This window comes from Sus scrofa, chromosome 9 (assembly GCF_000003025.6).
Source record: "Sus scrofa isolate TJ Tabasco breed Duroc chromosome 9, Sscrofa11.1, whole genome shotgun sequence".
Lineage (NCBI taxonomy): Eukaryota > Metazoa > Chordata > Mammalia > Artiodactyla > Suidae > Sus > Sus scrofa.
In genome coordinates this window covers 49,598,640-49,614,881 of record NC_010451.4, presented here as the reverse complement: position 1 = coordinate 49,614,881, position 16,242 = coordinate 49,598,640, and the positions used below count along the sequence as shown (strand labels likewise).

The window sequence follows — 16,242 nt, the reverse complement described above, 5'->3', positions numbered from 1 at the left end:
AGTGTTGTGGCTTGCTTCTGCTCTGTTCGTCTATTTTGAAAAATAATCACTCATTCACTTGTCCAGGATGAGTAACGATCTGAGATGGATAAATAACAAGTTGTTGATTTCATTTCCTGTGAATGTCTTCTGCACAGAGGGCTGACTGGTAGAGAGAAGCATTCCGAAAATGTTTTGAGCCAACACAGCACAGTTAGGCCAAGTGGGTAGCTCCCTAGACATCTATGCTGGGGGCAGCACTCATTTAGATATATGCATTCCATTCTCCTTCCTAGTAAACTGATATTATTCTTTACTTTATAATTACGCCTCATATACAGACTGTCAATCATTACGAACCAGGAATAGTGGAAGGAGACTAAACTTACTTATCAACAGTTGCGCACCAGGTAGTTTATATGAATTGTTTCATTTAATCCTTTCAACATCCCTGAAAATAAGGTTTATTTTCCTCATTTTACAGATGAGAAGAGCAAGACTCAGGGAGCTAAGAGACATACCTATAACACAGAAGTTCCAGAAGCTAAAACCCATGCTCTGTTCCCATCTCCAGTCATTTATAGACAACTCTACTCTAGAGTGACAGGTGACAGCCAGCAGATTTTAAACTGCTCATTTCCTTTCATCCCCAAATACGCATCTGAACCGTCTCTGCATCATAACCAGTCAGCATCTGCTCTTGGTGAAATCATCTTCGGTAATTCCTGTAAAGAACAAGAAGGAGGGGTTCCCGTTGTGGCGCAGTGGAAACGAATCCAACTAGGAACCATGAGGTTGCGGGTTCAACCCCTGGCCTCACTCAGTGGGTTAAGGATCCAACATTGCCGTGAGCTGTGGTGTAGGTCACAGACGCGGCTCGGATCCCGAGTTGCTGTGGCTCTGGTGTAGGCCAGGGGCAACAGCTCCAATTAGACCCCTAGCCTGGGAACTTCCATATGCTTCGGGTGAGGCCCTAAAAAGATACAAAGACAAAAAAAAAAAAAAAAAAAAAAAAAAAAAAGAACAAGAACATGCATTTTCAGGCCAGTCTTAACAAGGTCCACATTCCTGCTTATCTCCCCAAGTCTGAAAAATGCACTTGAATCATTCCATTGTTGTACACATCAATTATATTATTTGTTTCAGTAACTCTCAATTTTCCTGAAGTCAGTAGATACTAGGAAGTCACCGGTTTCCTTAAGAGATGCTGTAGAAGTTATAAATTCATCCTGAAAACAATAATAACAATGACAAAACACCCCATCCTAAAAAATAGTCATTTAGCACTTTTAGGAGACATTAGCACAGCATCGAAAAGTGTGATCATTGCATTCAGATACCAAATATGGGAACTCTTCTATGTAGGGTAACTCTGCTACTACTGTTTAAACCTGGAAAGTAACCTACATTCTAAAAACGTCCATATTGGCATACGTAAAATAGAGATAAAGTGATATTGATCTCATAAGGTTGTTGTGATTATTTTATTAAAGAATGAAGGTCAAATTTAGCACAGAGCTGGGTACACAGAACCACGTACAGACTTAACAGCAGTAAACAGGATGACATCCAACAGTGGAAGTGATTGATGAGGGGAAGTAAATAAATAACACAGGTGAATGGGAGAGTGAAGGGGAGGCAGCCCCCTTGCCTGGGCTGGACAGGGAAGGCCAGCGTCAAGGGAGCGAGGCTGATGCTGAGGCCAGCATTCCAGAGGGAAGTGGTAGTGGGGCCAGGCTTAGATGGAAAAGACCTGAGTTCAAATTCCCATTCTGCTACGTCTCACCTAGTTCACTGTAAGCAAGTGTAGACTCACATTCCTGATAGGCAAAAAGAGAAAAACTAAAAAATAAAAAGCTACTTAAAGGAATGTGAAGATTAAAATAAGGTCGCACAGGACTTCCTTGGTGGCACATTGGGCTAAGGATCCAGCATTGTCACTTTTTTTTTCTTTTTAGGGCCCCACCAATAGCATATGGAAGTTCTCAGGCTAGGATTCTAATTGGAGCTGCAGCTGCCTGCCTATGCCACAGCCACAGCAACACCACATCTGAGTCCCATCTTTGACCAACACTGCAGCTTTCAGCAATGCCAGATCCTTAACCCACTGAGTGAGGCTGGGGATTTAATTCAAATCCTTGTGGATACTAGTGGGGTTCTTAACCCACTGAGCCACAAGAGGAACTCTCCAGCATTGACACTTCTGTGGCGCAGGTTTAATCTTTGGCCCAGGAACTTCTGCATGCCATGGGCATGGCCAAAAACATAAAAGAAAACAAAATAAAATAAAATAAAATAAAATAAAATAGGAAGTGCATCCCTGTGCCTTGCAGGCTGTCGAATCCCACAAAAGGTGAGTTAGCACATCACTCTTCTTATACCAACAATAAACCATTGTATTCCTTTATTCAGTCACTCTTCCTTCCATTATTTGCTCACTCATTATGCAGGTTGGTGAATCCCTATAAGGGCCCGCCCCTGACAGGCATCAGATGAGCCTTCCTCCAGAGGGTGCTTGACAATTATCACATTCACTGTCTCACAATAGTCTTGGGAGGTTTGCAGTATTGTTGCCATTTGCAGAGGAGGAAATCAGGAACCACTTTATGACATCCTGTGATGACAGTGCTCAGTCTGAAGCAGTGGCCAGTCTCCACTGCCAGCTGAGAACTCCCTGAGGACAGGATGTCACCAAGAAGGGCTTGGACTGTGGGTGTTCATTTAAGCGGCTGTCCTCTTAGCCTCTCCTCCTAGCTTAGTCCCTCCACACTCTCAGGGGGTGGTGGGCACACGTTACAAAAATGAAGATGGGAGTTCCCATTGTAGCTCAGTGGTAACGAACCGCACTAGTATCCATGAGGGCGTGAGTTCGAGCCCTGGCCTTGCTCAACGAGTTAAGGATCCCTCATTGCCGTGAGCTGTGGTGTAGGTCACAGACAAGGCTCAGATCTGCTATGGCTGTGGCTGTGGCATAGGCCTGTAGACCAGCAGCTGCAGCTCTAATTTGACCCCTAGCCTGGGAGCTTCCACATACCATGGGACCACCCCCCCCAAAAAAATCAAGACAAGATGGATACAGCCAGGCCGGCTTTCTTACCCAAGAAACATGTGGTAAGAAACAAGCCTTGCTAGGCCCCAGGGGAAGGTATCAACGAGGTGACTGTGTTTTCGGACCCCAACAGCAGCTCACAGGACCAGACGATGAGACATGATCTGTAAAGTCAGGCTGGCCCTAACAGGCGTGTGGTTGGCGCGTGGCCACGGTAGGGCGGTGTAGGTCTTTGCAATGGGCTTGGTTCTAGCTGACTGGCTGACAACCAGTAATGCTGGGATTAGAATGGGAGGAAGGACAGCAAAAGCAAAAACAAGACAGGTACGGGTCAAAACAGAGTCCAGGCCCATTTTGCCTCCCAGGCCCATTCCTCTCTTACTCATTAAAACCCGGAGGGGAAGGCTCTTCGCATATTACGAACCCCCACCCCCACCCCCAGGGAGCAGCCACGACATGAGCACCAGTGCTGGGGTTGCAGGAATGATCTGGAAGGAAGGAAAATAAGTAAATTTCTTAAAATGCCTGGCCTCTTCAAATCTCCTGGGCCCATGAGAAGGGACAGAAGCCAGCTCCAGAAGGTCCCCAAATGTTTTCCCTTGCTGTTAGTTTGAAGAGGATTTCAACCTTTGCTGTGTTGGGAAGATAGGGGGGAGAGGAAGGGTCTAGGCAGAGAAGGGAGGGAGGAGGGAGAGCCGGAGGAATTGGGCCTTTAACTGCTTCCTTTTGTTGTGGTGGTTTTTGTGCTTCGGGGTCTGGGGCAGGCTGTGAAGTGGGACGTGTTCTGGGGTCAGAGCTGCAGCTGGCGGGGGACAGCGTGGGCTGAGGGATGCTCTGGGGAGTGAGAGTGGAGGATGGGATGGGGAGGGGGAAGAGCTAAGGGGGCGGTGGAGGAATTAGACCATTTCCCCTCCCATCAGGCTCGCTTCCCACTTGCAAGTCCAAGGTTTTGGGCCCAGTGTGCAGGGTGGTGTCCTGCTTTGATGACTAGATTTAGTTGCTGGGTTTCACAGTTGGTTCAGGTTCTGTTGCTTTTCTGCAGCGTGACTTTGGGCGAATCACTTAACTGCTGGGCCTCAGCATCTTCACCTGTCAAATGGACACTGCTACTTAGAGCATAGTGGTTGAAAAGAAATGAAATGCCTTCCAAACTGAAACACACACACCTAGGCCATTCTTAGCATCTTTGCAGAAATGCCTAGAGATGTGCTGGCCAGGGAGAGCTTCAGAAGGGCAGTGTTCTGGTGCAACACACCCTGTAAGCCCACATTGCCCTGCTCTCTGCAGCTCACCTGCCTTGCCAGCTTGCTCCCGCTTTATAGATATCAGATCTCCACCGGGGTGTCCGAAATGCCACCCTTGACCCTGCTGGTCCCTACAACCCCACTTCTCCCAGCCTCCGCTCACTTGACTCTAAAGGCCCTGGAGGAAGGGGCAGTGTTTACTCTTTGATCACTCTTTCTTCTTTTCATTTTTTTCTTTTTACAGCCACACGCATGGCATATGGAGGTTCCCGGGTTTGGGGTAGAATCAGAGCTGCAGCTGCCAGCCTACACCACAGCCACAGTAACACCAGATCCAAGTCGCATCCTCGCCCTAAACCACAGCTCATGGCAATGACGGATCCTTAATCCACTGAGCCAGGCCAGGGATCTAACCTGCATCCTCAAGAACACTATGTTGGGTTCTTAACCTGCTGAGCCACAACAGGAACTCCTCTTTTTCTTTTTGGCTGTGCTGTGCAGTGGTTTGGTGTGGGATTCCAGTTCCCAGACCAGGGACTGAACCTGGGCTGCACCAGTGAAACCAATAGACCACCAGGGAACCTCCTGATCACTTTCTTCAAGTGTGGCCAAATGGGACAGAGGAAGGGAGGTGGGAGGAAGGAAGGAAGAGCGGAACCCAGGAAGGAGTGCTGCTTTTCTTTTGATTTGCCCTGACTGCGGCCTCTGCTCTGCTCACCCTGCCTCGCCCCCATCTTCCCCTGACACATTCTTTGTGCATGAACTGCCTTGGGGCTCCTGGTCCTCCACTTTTCGCTCCCCTCCTCCCAACTCACTTGCGCCCAACCTATGCAAGAAAAAGGAATAATGGCAGAGTTCCCACTGTGGCGCAACACCATTGGTGGCCTCTTGGGGGCTTCGGGACAGGTTTGATCCCTGGCCCAGCACAGTGGGTGAAGGAGCCAGTGTTGCCGCAGCCGTGGCTTAGGTTACCGCTAAGGCTTGGATCTGATCCCTGGTCTGGCACCCCCATACGCAGGGGCGGCCAAAAAAGAAACAAAAAAGAATAATGGCACTTCATAAGCATTTGAACATCACGTTGCCCTTGAGTGTTGTTCCATGCCTGTGACAGCATGGGAGACCCTGAAAAGGTTCCTACTACTGTTACCCCCATTTTATAGGCAGGAGACTAAAGTTCAGAGAGGGAACGAATTGCCTGCCAGTCACACAGCTTTAGACAGGAGAACTAGGGCCTTACCCTAGGGATTCAAACTCCAGATCTTGACTGCTTCCCTCTCCATTGCATCTGTCTCAACAGAGAAATGGTGTGTGCGTGTGAGCGTGTGTGTGTGTGTGTGTGTGCTGAACAAGACAATTGTCTGATGAAATTTGCAATCTGCGCCTTAACAGCATTGGAATAAGAATGATCTACCAAACTGGGGGAGAATTCCTGTACAAATCACCTTCCCCTAATCCTGCCCAACCCAAACATTACCTGTAGTTTCTTGAGAGGATTCAGAGTCACACTGCTGGAAAAATCCTAAGCATTCTTCAGTGCTTCAGACACCTCAGGAGTTGTATAAGATTCGGGAAGTGAACAGAGGTGTCTGGCTTTCACACTTGACCCCATCCACAGCGTGAGGCGTGCAGAGGCCCACAGGTCCTGGCTGCGGTGGTGCCTTCCCTTCCCCCAGATAGAAGGACAGAACAGGAGAAGGTCACCACGTGACTTGAAAATCTGATTAAACAAACATGAGCTCCACGATCCACAAATTTATCCACCTACAATAGCTTTATTCTTCCATCTGTGCTGAGACAGTCAGAATATGATACAAATCCAGGCGGGAGCCTAGAGCCCTGTTAACGTTAAAGGGCTGTTATGTTATCAGTCGAGAGAGAAATAGGCTTGCAGTGTATTACTAGTGTACTAGTATTAATGGTGTATTAATACAAGGTGGGCTTGTGATAGTGTAAGAAAAAGGGAGCCAAACCAGTAAAATTTAGCTTTATCTGAGCCCTGAGTGGCAGATTCAGATCTCTAGAACCAAGTTCACCCACCTAGATGGCTGTCGTAGTCTGTACAGGCTGCCGTCACAGAATGCCGTAGACTGTTGTAAACAACAGAAACGTCTCTGGCTCTGGAGGCCAGAAGTTTTAAGATCAAGGCCCTGGACAATTCAGTGTCTGATGAGAACCCATTTCTTGGCTCATAGATGGCTGTTTTCTCTCTGGATCCTCACACGGCAGAAGGGATGAGGGAGCTCTCTGGGGTCTCTCTTTTTGTCTTTTTAGAGTTACACCTGTGACATGTGGAGGTTCTCAGGCTAGGGGTGGAATTGGAGCTGTAGCTGTGGCCTATACCACCGCCACAGCAACATGGGATCCGAGCCATGTCTGAGACCAGCGCCACAACTCACAGCCACACCGGATCCTTAATCCACTAAGCAAGGCCAGGGATCGAACCTACATCTGCATGGATGTTAGTCAGATTCATTTCTGCTGAGCCATGACAGGAACTCCTGGGGTCTCTTTTATGAGGGCACTGATCCCACTTACAAGGGCTCCACCCTCATGATCTTATCACCCCAGAGGCCCCATCCTCCAAAACCATCACACTGGGGAGTTCACGTTGTGGCTCAGGGGTAATGAACCCAACTAGTAGCCTGGAGAATGCAGGTTTGATCCCTGGCCTCGCTCAGTGGGTTAAGGATCCAGTGTTGCCATGAGCTGTGGCATAGGTTGCAGACATGACTCGGATCCTGAATTGCTCTGGCTGTGGTGTAGGCCTGAGAACTTACATATGCTGCAAGTTCATCCCTAAAGAAGAAAAAAATAAATAAAAATTAATAAAAAATAAAACAAAACAAAAAAAAACCCCCATCACTTCAGTGATTAGGTTCCAACATATGAATTCAAGGGACACAAACATTCAATCTTTGGCAATCTCCAAACCTATCCTTGAGATAACATTTAAACTATTTTCTATTCCCTGAGAATAAAACCCAAGAAATGCCCCAGTCTCTCCTCTCTAGGTTTTTGCCTAGCTCGTTACTTATGCCATGAAACCTTCCTAATTCCCTCTCTCCCTTTGCTGGAAAAGAAATCTCTCTCTTCTCTGAAACCAAAAGTCACCTTGATTTTGATCATCATAGCAACATTGCATGGATGTTAGAGCCAGAATTGCCTCACCCAAGGTCCCACGCTGGCTGTAAGTGAAATGAAATTAACTTCAGGGTCTCAACTGCAGACCTTTCCCTTTGCATCATACTTCCTTATCGTGAGCACATGAGAGCAGATTAATTCTGTAACTGCGGTCACAAAACAAGACTGTAGGACCCAGGACCAGTCAGCTTTGGCAAGGGGTCAGGAGTCAGAGAGACCGGAATGTAGATGTCCCAAGAGCAGGGCAAGCTGGCGAGGATGCTTAAAAGGCTGGTGTCCGGGAGGTGCTCGTCTTGGCTGGCATTCGTCCTCTGCACACTAAATAAAGCACTCGTTCTAAAATCCGATCGGGAAATGTACTCGTGTCTTTCCCAAGCTACAGATCCTTTTGAAGGACCCTCCATTGCCTTCAAAATAAAGCCGAAAATCAAAGAGTTCCTATTGTGGCTCCGTGCGTTAAGAACCCGACAAAGTATCCCTGAGGATTAGCGTTCAATCCCTGGCCTCACTTTGTGGGTTGTAGGATCTGGCATTGCCATAGACTATGGCGTAGGTCACAGATGCAGCTCAGATCTGGTGTTGCTGTGGCTGTGGTGTAGGCCAGCAGCTGCAGCTCCAATCCAACCCGTAACCCAAGAACTTTCATATGCTGTTGGTGCAGGCATAAAAAGAAAAAAAATTTTTTGCTACAATTTTTGTTTTTGTTTTTGTTTTTTTGTCTTTTTGCCTTTTCTAGGGCCGCTCCCGCGGCATGTGGAGGTTCCCAGGCTAGGGGTCTAATTGGAGCTGTAGCCGCTGGCCTTCACCAGAGCCACAGCATCTCGGAATCCGAGCCGCGTCTGCGACCTACACCACAGCTCACGGCAATGTTGGATCCTTAACCCGCTGAGCAAGGCCAGGGGATCAAACCCGCAACCTCATGTTTCCTAGTTGGATTCATTAACCGCTGAGCCACGACAGGAACTCCAAAAGAAAAAAAAAATTGAAGTCCAAATCCCCAATTCAAGATCCTTTTTACAGTGGTCTCTGTTTTCCTCTACAATATCACATCATGTACCCACTGCCACTTCTGACCCTCCATCCCCACAAGTAACATGGGTGATCGGTGCGGCAATTCAGTACAGAGGTGAGTGAGACTCCGACCCAGCCTCCCAGACAGATGCCAGCACTCCTGGTGCCCGACGGAGACAGAGGCCATGGTGGCGCAGGGATCAGTGCTGTAATTGTCAGGTTCTGGGTGTCGTGGAAACTCACAGGAAGGACACCTGGTCACGTCGAGGAGCTCAGGGGAAGACTTTCCAAAGGGAGTGATACCTGGGCTAAAAGCTAGATGATGGTAAGAGATGAAGAGGGCTAGGAGAGAGTGTGTCAAGCAAACGGAATGGAGTATGTGGGTGCGGGAGGCCAACGAAGACACCGAGTTCAGGAACCAAAGAAGGAAGGGGTATCGGGGGGAGGGTAAGAGAGGAAGTCAGGTCTGGGCAGGGCCCCTCATGCTTAGGCTCCTGAGCCCTGCAAAGGAGTCTCGACCATGCCTCGAAGGCTATGGGAAACCTGGGAAGGGTTTTCAACTTAAACTGAGGTCAACAGGAAGTAAGGGAGGGCTTTAGTGAAAAAGAGATCAGATCTAGCTTCTGTTAGCTTTGCTCAGTCAATAACTATTTGTTGAAAGCAATGGCACAAAGCTCTAAGCTAAACCTGGTGGGGAATACACAGAAAAGAACATTCAGAGCTCCCCCTTAAAAACTCACAGTCTGCTGTGGCTCAGCAGTATCTATGAGGACTTGGGTTCAATCCCTGGCCTCGCTCCTTGGGTTAAGGATGCAGCACTGTCATAAGCTGCAGTGTAGGTCACAGATGTGGCTCAGATCTGCTGTGTCTGTGGCATCAGCTGGCAGCTGCAGCTCCAATTCAACCCCTAGCCTGGGAACTTCCCTAAGTCACTGGTGTGGCCAAATAAAAAAACCAAACAACAACAACAACAACAACAACAAAAAAAAACACCACAGCAACCTCACAGTCCAGGAAAAGAGTTGAGATAGACCAAATGAAAACAAAAACATATATAATGGGGAGTTCCCATCATGGCTCAGCAGAAATGAATCTGACTGGTATCCATGAGGATACAGATTTGATCCATGGCCTCGCTCAGTGGGTTAAGGATCCGGCATTGCCGTGAGCTGTGGTGTAGGTTGAAGATGCAGCTGGGATCCAGTGTTGCTGTGGCTGTGGTGTAGGCCAGTGGTTATATATCCAAGTTGACACCTAGCCTAGGAACCTCCATATGCCATGGGTATGGCCCTAACAAGAAAAATATATATAGATAATATATATAATGGAATACTCCTCAGCCATAAAAAGAATGAAATAATGCCATTTGCAGCAATATGGATGGACTTAGAGATTACTGTACTAAGTAAAGTCAAAGACAAATATTGTATGATATCACTTTATATGTGGAATCTAAAAAATTGATACAAATGAACTTATTTATAAATAGAAACAGACTCACAGACATAGAAAACAAACTTATGGTTACCAGAGGGGAAGAGGGAAGGGAAAAACTAGGAGTTTGAGATGAGCAGGTACAGACTACTGTATATAAATAGATACACAACAAGGTCCTATTGCATAGTACAGGGAACTATATTCAATTTCTTGTAATAAACTATAATGGGGAAGACTCTAAAAAAGAATAATGTGGAGTTCCCGTCGTGGCACAGTGGTTAACGAATCCGACTAGGAACCATGAGGTTGCGGGTTCGGTCCCTGCCCTTGCTCAGTGGGTTAATGATCTGGCGTTGCCGTGAGCTGTGGTGTAGGTTGCAGACGTGGCTCAGATCCCGAGTTGCTGTGGCTCTGGCGTAGGCCAGTGGCTACAGCTCCGACTAGACCCCTAGCCTGGGAACCTCCATATGCCGAGGGAGCGGCCCAAGAAATAGCAACAACAACAACAACAAAAAGACAAAAAGACAAAAAAAAAAAAAAAAGAATAATGTATGTATGTATGTATAACCGAATCACTTTGCTGTATACCATAAACAACCACAACAGTGTAAATCAACTATACTTCAATAAAACAGCAACAACAAAATGAACAAAAACAACCCCATACCAGGCAGAGTACTAAAACCATGATAAATAAAAGTACAATTAATTGTTAGCTGAATTCAAAAAAAAGAGCAATTCTTGGAGTTCCCTGTTGGCTCAGTAGGTTAAGGATCCAGCATTGTCTCTGCTGTGACTGAAGTCGTTGTTCTGGTGCGAGTTTGATCCCTGGTCTGGGAACTGCCACATGCTGTGGGCAGGACCAAAAAAAAGAAAAGAAAAGAGCAATTCAGTTCAGCTGGAGCATCATCAAAGATCTCATGAAGAAGATGCTCTTTGAGGCTAGGCTGGAGAACAGGAAGGGTTTCAATCAGTAGTGATGGGATTCAAGAAGGGGAGGCACTAAGAAGGTCAGGAGTGGGAAGAAGAAAGCAGGGGAGCTGGGATGAGCCCCTTAGACTGCTTCCCAACAGGATGGGGGAGGAGGATACTGAGAGTTAAAGTGGGCAGGTTGAAGCCAGAGTCCCAAGGGCCCCAAACGCCCGGACAAGGAACTTGACCTTAACTCTGTAAGCAATGGAAAGCACCAAAGGTTTGTAAGATCAGAAGAGCCAAAATAAGAACTTGAAATTAATTGGCAGGGGTATCTATAAACAAGTGTTACTCAACTGAGATTTGTGAATGCATTCTCTGTGCTCTGTGAATTCTACAATAGTTTTAAAATTATGTTTTTATCCTTTTTTTTCTTTTCTTTTTCTTTTTTTTTTTCCTCTCTTTTTATGGCTGCACCTGTGGTGTATGGAAGTTCCCAGGCTGGGGGTCAAATCAGAGCTGCAGCTGCCAGCCTGCATCGCCAGTCCAGCATTGGAATGGGGGATCCAAACCGAGTCTGCGACCTACACCACAGCTCATGGCAACACTGGATCCTTAACCCACTGAGCAAGGCCAGGGATCGAACCTGTGTCCTCATGGATGCTAGCTGGATTCTTAACCTGCTGAGCCACAGCAGGAACTGCCCTGTATTTTTATTCTAATGAGAATCTTAAACAATTTTAATATTCTGGAGTATTTGAATAATCGCATTATATAAAAAAATCTTTGGCGTTCCCATCATGGCACAGTGGAAACGAATCCGACTAGGAATCGCAAGGTTGCAGGTTAGACCCCTGGCCTCACTCAGTGGGTTAAGGATCCAGTGTTGCTGTGAGCTGTGGTGTAGGTCCCAGACACGGCTTAGATCTGGCATTGCCTCGGCTGTGGCGTAGGCAGATAAAAGTCTCCCTCTACAAATGTGAACACTAACTGGATATTCATCAATATTAAGAAATTTTTTTAGGTGTAATCATTGTAGATGGTTGTGTTTTTAAAGGAGTTCTTTATCCTTTAGAGATACATACTGAAATGCTATGTTTAAATTTACATGGTGTTTAGGACTTGCTTCATGACGGTCCAGTAGGGGAGTGGGGATAGAGCAAAGTGGGTATAGGTGGAATAAGATTGCTCAGGAAGTTGATAGTGGTCGTAGCTGGGCAACGGATACAAAAAGGTTCATTGCGGAGTTCCCCAGTGGCTCAGTGGGTTAAGGATCCAGTGTTGTCACTGCTGTGGCACAGGTTCCATGACTAGCCCAGGAACTTTTGTATGCTGCAAGAGCAGCCAAAAACAAATTCATTGTGCTCTTCTCCCTTACTTTTATGTATGCTTGATATTTTTTGCAAGAAAGAAAGAGAGAGGGAGAGAGGGAGGGAGGAAAGAAAGAGAGGAAAGAAAGGAAAGGAAAGGAAAGGAAAGGAAGAAAGGAAGAAAGGAAGAAAGAAAGAAAGAAAGAAAGAAAGAAAGAAGGAAAGGAAGAAAGGAAGAAAGGAAGAAAGAAAGAAAGAAGGAAAGAAAGAAAGAAAGGAAATGAAAGAGAAAGAAAAGAAAGAAGGAAAGAAAGAACTAACGAACCTCTGCCCTTATGGAGTTTACTTTCTAGCATTCAAATCTGTGCTTATGATGGCATTAATACCGAGTTAAGGCAATACGATGTCACAACACCAGAAAAGCACAGAAATTGCAAAGCAGGTTATATGAAGATGAATGAGGAAATCGAGGTCTTACCTGGCACGTGGAAGTGTAGGCAACCTGGACTCCAAAGAACCGGTTGGAGACATGAAACCTCTCAGGGGTTCATGGCTCCTGAGTATTCTGTCTCTACATTTTAACTTGGAACTGTTCAATAGCAACAAAAAAGAAAGCATTAAACATTTTTGTGTTAGAATTATGAGCTATACCATTCGCTGACAGTTTCAAGAGGGTTTATTGTTAAATAAATAATGTGGCAGAACTCAAAAAGTGGCTCACCACACTCAAAATTAAAAGAATTCATCTAACAGCAAAGGAAACACAAACTGAACAAATTCACCTTTCTAACACTAGTTTCAATAAAACAATACACTGTCAATTAATGTATTTAGTTTCATGAGTTTTACATGTCTATTTTTCAAACATTTTATTTTTTAATTTATTTTTTAATTTTTCTGCTTCTTAGGGCTGTACCTGCAGCATATGGAGGTTCCCAGGCTAGGGATTGAACCGGAGCTGTAGCTGCCAGCTTACACCATGGCCACAGCAACGTGGGATCTGAGCTGCGTCTGTGACCTACACCACAGCTCATGGCAACACCAGATCCTTAACCCACTGAGTGAGTCCAGGGATCGAACCAGCAACCTCATGGTTCCTAGTAGGATTCATTTCCACTGCGTCACGATGGGAACTCCCGCATGTCTGTTTTTTAATGTAAAATGTTTTAGTCATATTTGCCCCTGTGTATCTGCAGGGGATTGATTCCAGGACCCCTATGGATACCCAAATCTGCAGATGCTCCCTTATATAAAATGGTGTATGGAGTTCCCGTCATGGCTCAGTGGTTAACAAATCCGATCAGGAACCATGAGGATGTGGGTTTGATCCCTTGTCTTGCTCAGTGGGTTAAGGATCTGGCGTTGCCGTGAGCTGTGGTATAGGTCGCAGATGCGGCTCGCATCCCGAGTTGCTGTGGCTGTGGCTGTGGCTGGTGGCTACAGCTCCAATTCGACCTCTAGCCTGGGAACCTCCATATGCCAAGGGAGCGGCCCTAGAAAAAGCAAAAAAAAAAAAAAAAAAAGTATACTATTTATATACAACCTACTCACATCCTCCTGTATACCTTAAACCATCACTAGATTACTAATAGTACCCAATACAATGCAAATACCATGTAAATAGTTGTAAATACAATGTGAAAGCTTTGTGGATATTTGCCTGTGTGCGACAAATTCAAGTTTTGCTTTTTGCAATTTTCTGGAAATTTTTTGAATATTTTTGATCCAAGTTTGGTTGGCTCATGGATGTGTAATCTGGAGATGCAAAACCCTTAGATATGGAACATGCAGATGTGGAGGGCTGACCATATATAGTGTTAGAACTACTCATAATTAAGTTTATGCTTACATGTATTTAAATTAAATGTATTGCGTCAACACTGAAGGACCATGGGACTTTCTCCTCCTGGTGTAAAGTCAATATTGTTTTCAGGGACACAGAGAGAGTGATTATGATGTTACAAAAACCCAGGTGAGACAACTGCTTCAATAGGATGTTGGCAGTACAGTTGAAAATAAAATAATAAATACAGTTGAATTGTTCCTGAAAATAAAAAATTGGATTCAGGAGATATTTTGGAGGTGAATTTACCCCTTCTGGAGGATTGAAAACAATGGAGATAAGGAAAGTAAATGAAAAATATTTGTGTACAAGACTAAGGAAATTCTCTTCTCAAAAATTTGAGGAGGGTTTGCAAAATTCGTTTTGAACATGTTGCACTTGAAAAGCCAGCATGGTAGCAAACTGGAGAGATGAAACTTGGCAGAACTAGAAGACACACCCATCCCACTATATTTGGGCCCGGTGGCCTCTGCACTCATCACACAGTACATCAATCAGGCTGAGGATAGAAACCACACACAGAGCCTGTAGCAAGGCCAGTTCCCCAGGACCAGTGATCCCCTGTCAGCTGAACCAAGCCCTGAACTGGAAGATGCCGTGGCCAGCAGGACCCATGGCCAGGACCATGCATGGGTGGGACCAGGGGCCCCAGGGCTCCCCCTCACCCTGCTCCAAGCCAAGGGAGTTGCTGTCATGGTTCTAGCCACCAGTTTTGCAAGCTGTCCCTCGAAACCAATTGTATCTGCCTCCAGTTTTTTGGTTCAGATTCCATACGGTAAACAACCAAAAAAAAAAAAAAAAGTTTCCGGTTTGGAAATTAGAGACCATCTGTTTCTCATTCTCTTTCTCTTCTCTGGATTTATTTTATTCTCTTCCCTCCCTCTCCCCCACCCGAAGAACACACAGCTCAGCTGGGAACATAGCTGCGTGACCTCATTTGACTACCTTCGCTTTAATGAAATTGTTGGGTTTGTTACTGGAATGAAACTAGAGAATTCCTTCTGTTCCCACTTAAAATAAGGCTTCTTGGATTGTTTACTTTAAAGTTTTTTTTTTTTTCATGAAAATGAAGTTCTCTACTTCACTTCTAAATAAATCTAAATAAAATAATAAAGAAAAAATCATGTGTGATTAAGCCACATGTGATGTTGAGGCAATGCACCCACTCCATCTTAATGTCTCGTTAACGGACTCCTTAAAATTTAACCAAAGGATAATAGTTGACTTTTACATCTGTTAAAGATAAAAGTGAAATGTTGAACTCACTATATTGGAGGCAGCAAACGTGTTGCCAGAACGCTTCTCTCCTGGGATTCAGAAGTGGGCAGGCTTGCTTCAGAAGATGGCTCTGGTTCCCTATAGTCTGGTGTTACAGGTCCCTCTTGTGTTGGTTGTTAACGTCGTCTTGCTTCTGTCCCTGGAACTTGATGTTTCTACACCTGAGTTCATTAGCTTCTTACAACCAATATCCCGTCATCTTCACCATCCTTATCTCCGTCACCACCATCATCCTCACTGTCACCGTCTGCATCAGTATCACGGACAAACAGTGTGCTTTAGTTCAAAACCATATGTTTTGGAACCAAACAGCTCTGAATTTGAATTCTTTCCTCTCCTGGTGAATTACTTGCCCCTTGAGGTGTCCGTTTCTGCCTTGATTAAGTAAAAGTGATTCTGATACCCACATAACTGTTTTCAGGAGAAACTGGGATAAAGCACTGTTGGGCGGCACCCTGCAGGCCTGCAAGCCCTGGAGTGTGCCCAGCCTCCAGCCAAAGAAAGAGCCTGGAGACAGCGACAGAGACATCGATGGCTTATTAGACGGGGAACTTACCTGTCTGAAGCAAGGTCCTAGAGTGTCCATCACCTGCATCAGACGGCGGGCAGGAATGGCAGCAGTCGCCACTACTCCTACCATTTATAGGGGAAATTGATGTCAGGTTGGCTCATCAATTACCATAGCACCAGCAGCTGGGGCGGGGGCAAGCACAAAGGCAGTTACTAACTGAGCCCCATAATGAAGAGGATCGAAGCAGGGATTGGTCGAGCAGGGAATGTACACAGAGCAAGAGAACAGCAATCTTGAATGGCCTGAGCATACGAGTATGCAAATTATCGAATCTTGGGGCTCAGAAATTATTACTCCCTTGGAGTTCCTGTTGTGGCGCAGCGGTAATGAACCCAACTAGTATCCATGAGGATGCGGGTTCGATTCCTGGCATCATTCAGTGGGTTAAGGATCCAGTATTGCTGTGAGCCATGGTGTGGGTCGAAGACCCCGCTCGGATCCCGTGTTGCTATGACTGTGGTGTGGGT

General features: G+C 45.8%; 1 long non-coding RNA gene across 1 annotated transcript; it reads right to left on the bottom strand.

Annotated features, from left to right (window-relative positions):
- LOC110262280 lies at positions 12,560 to 15,812 on the bottom strand. Its single transcript, XR_002347106.1, has 3 exons — positions 15,761 to 15,812; positions 15,193 to 15,451; positions 12,560 to 12,672 (listed from the first exon to the last, which is right to left on the bottom strand). It is a non-coding gene; the product is annotated as an uncharacterized LOC110262280 (long non-coding RNA).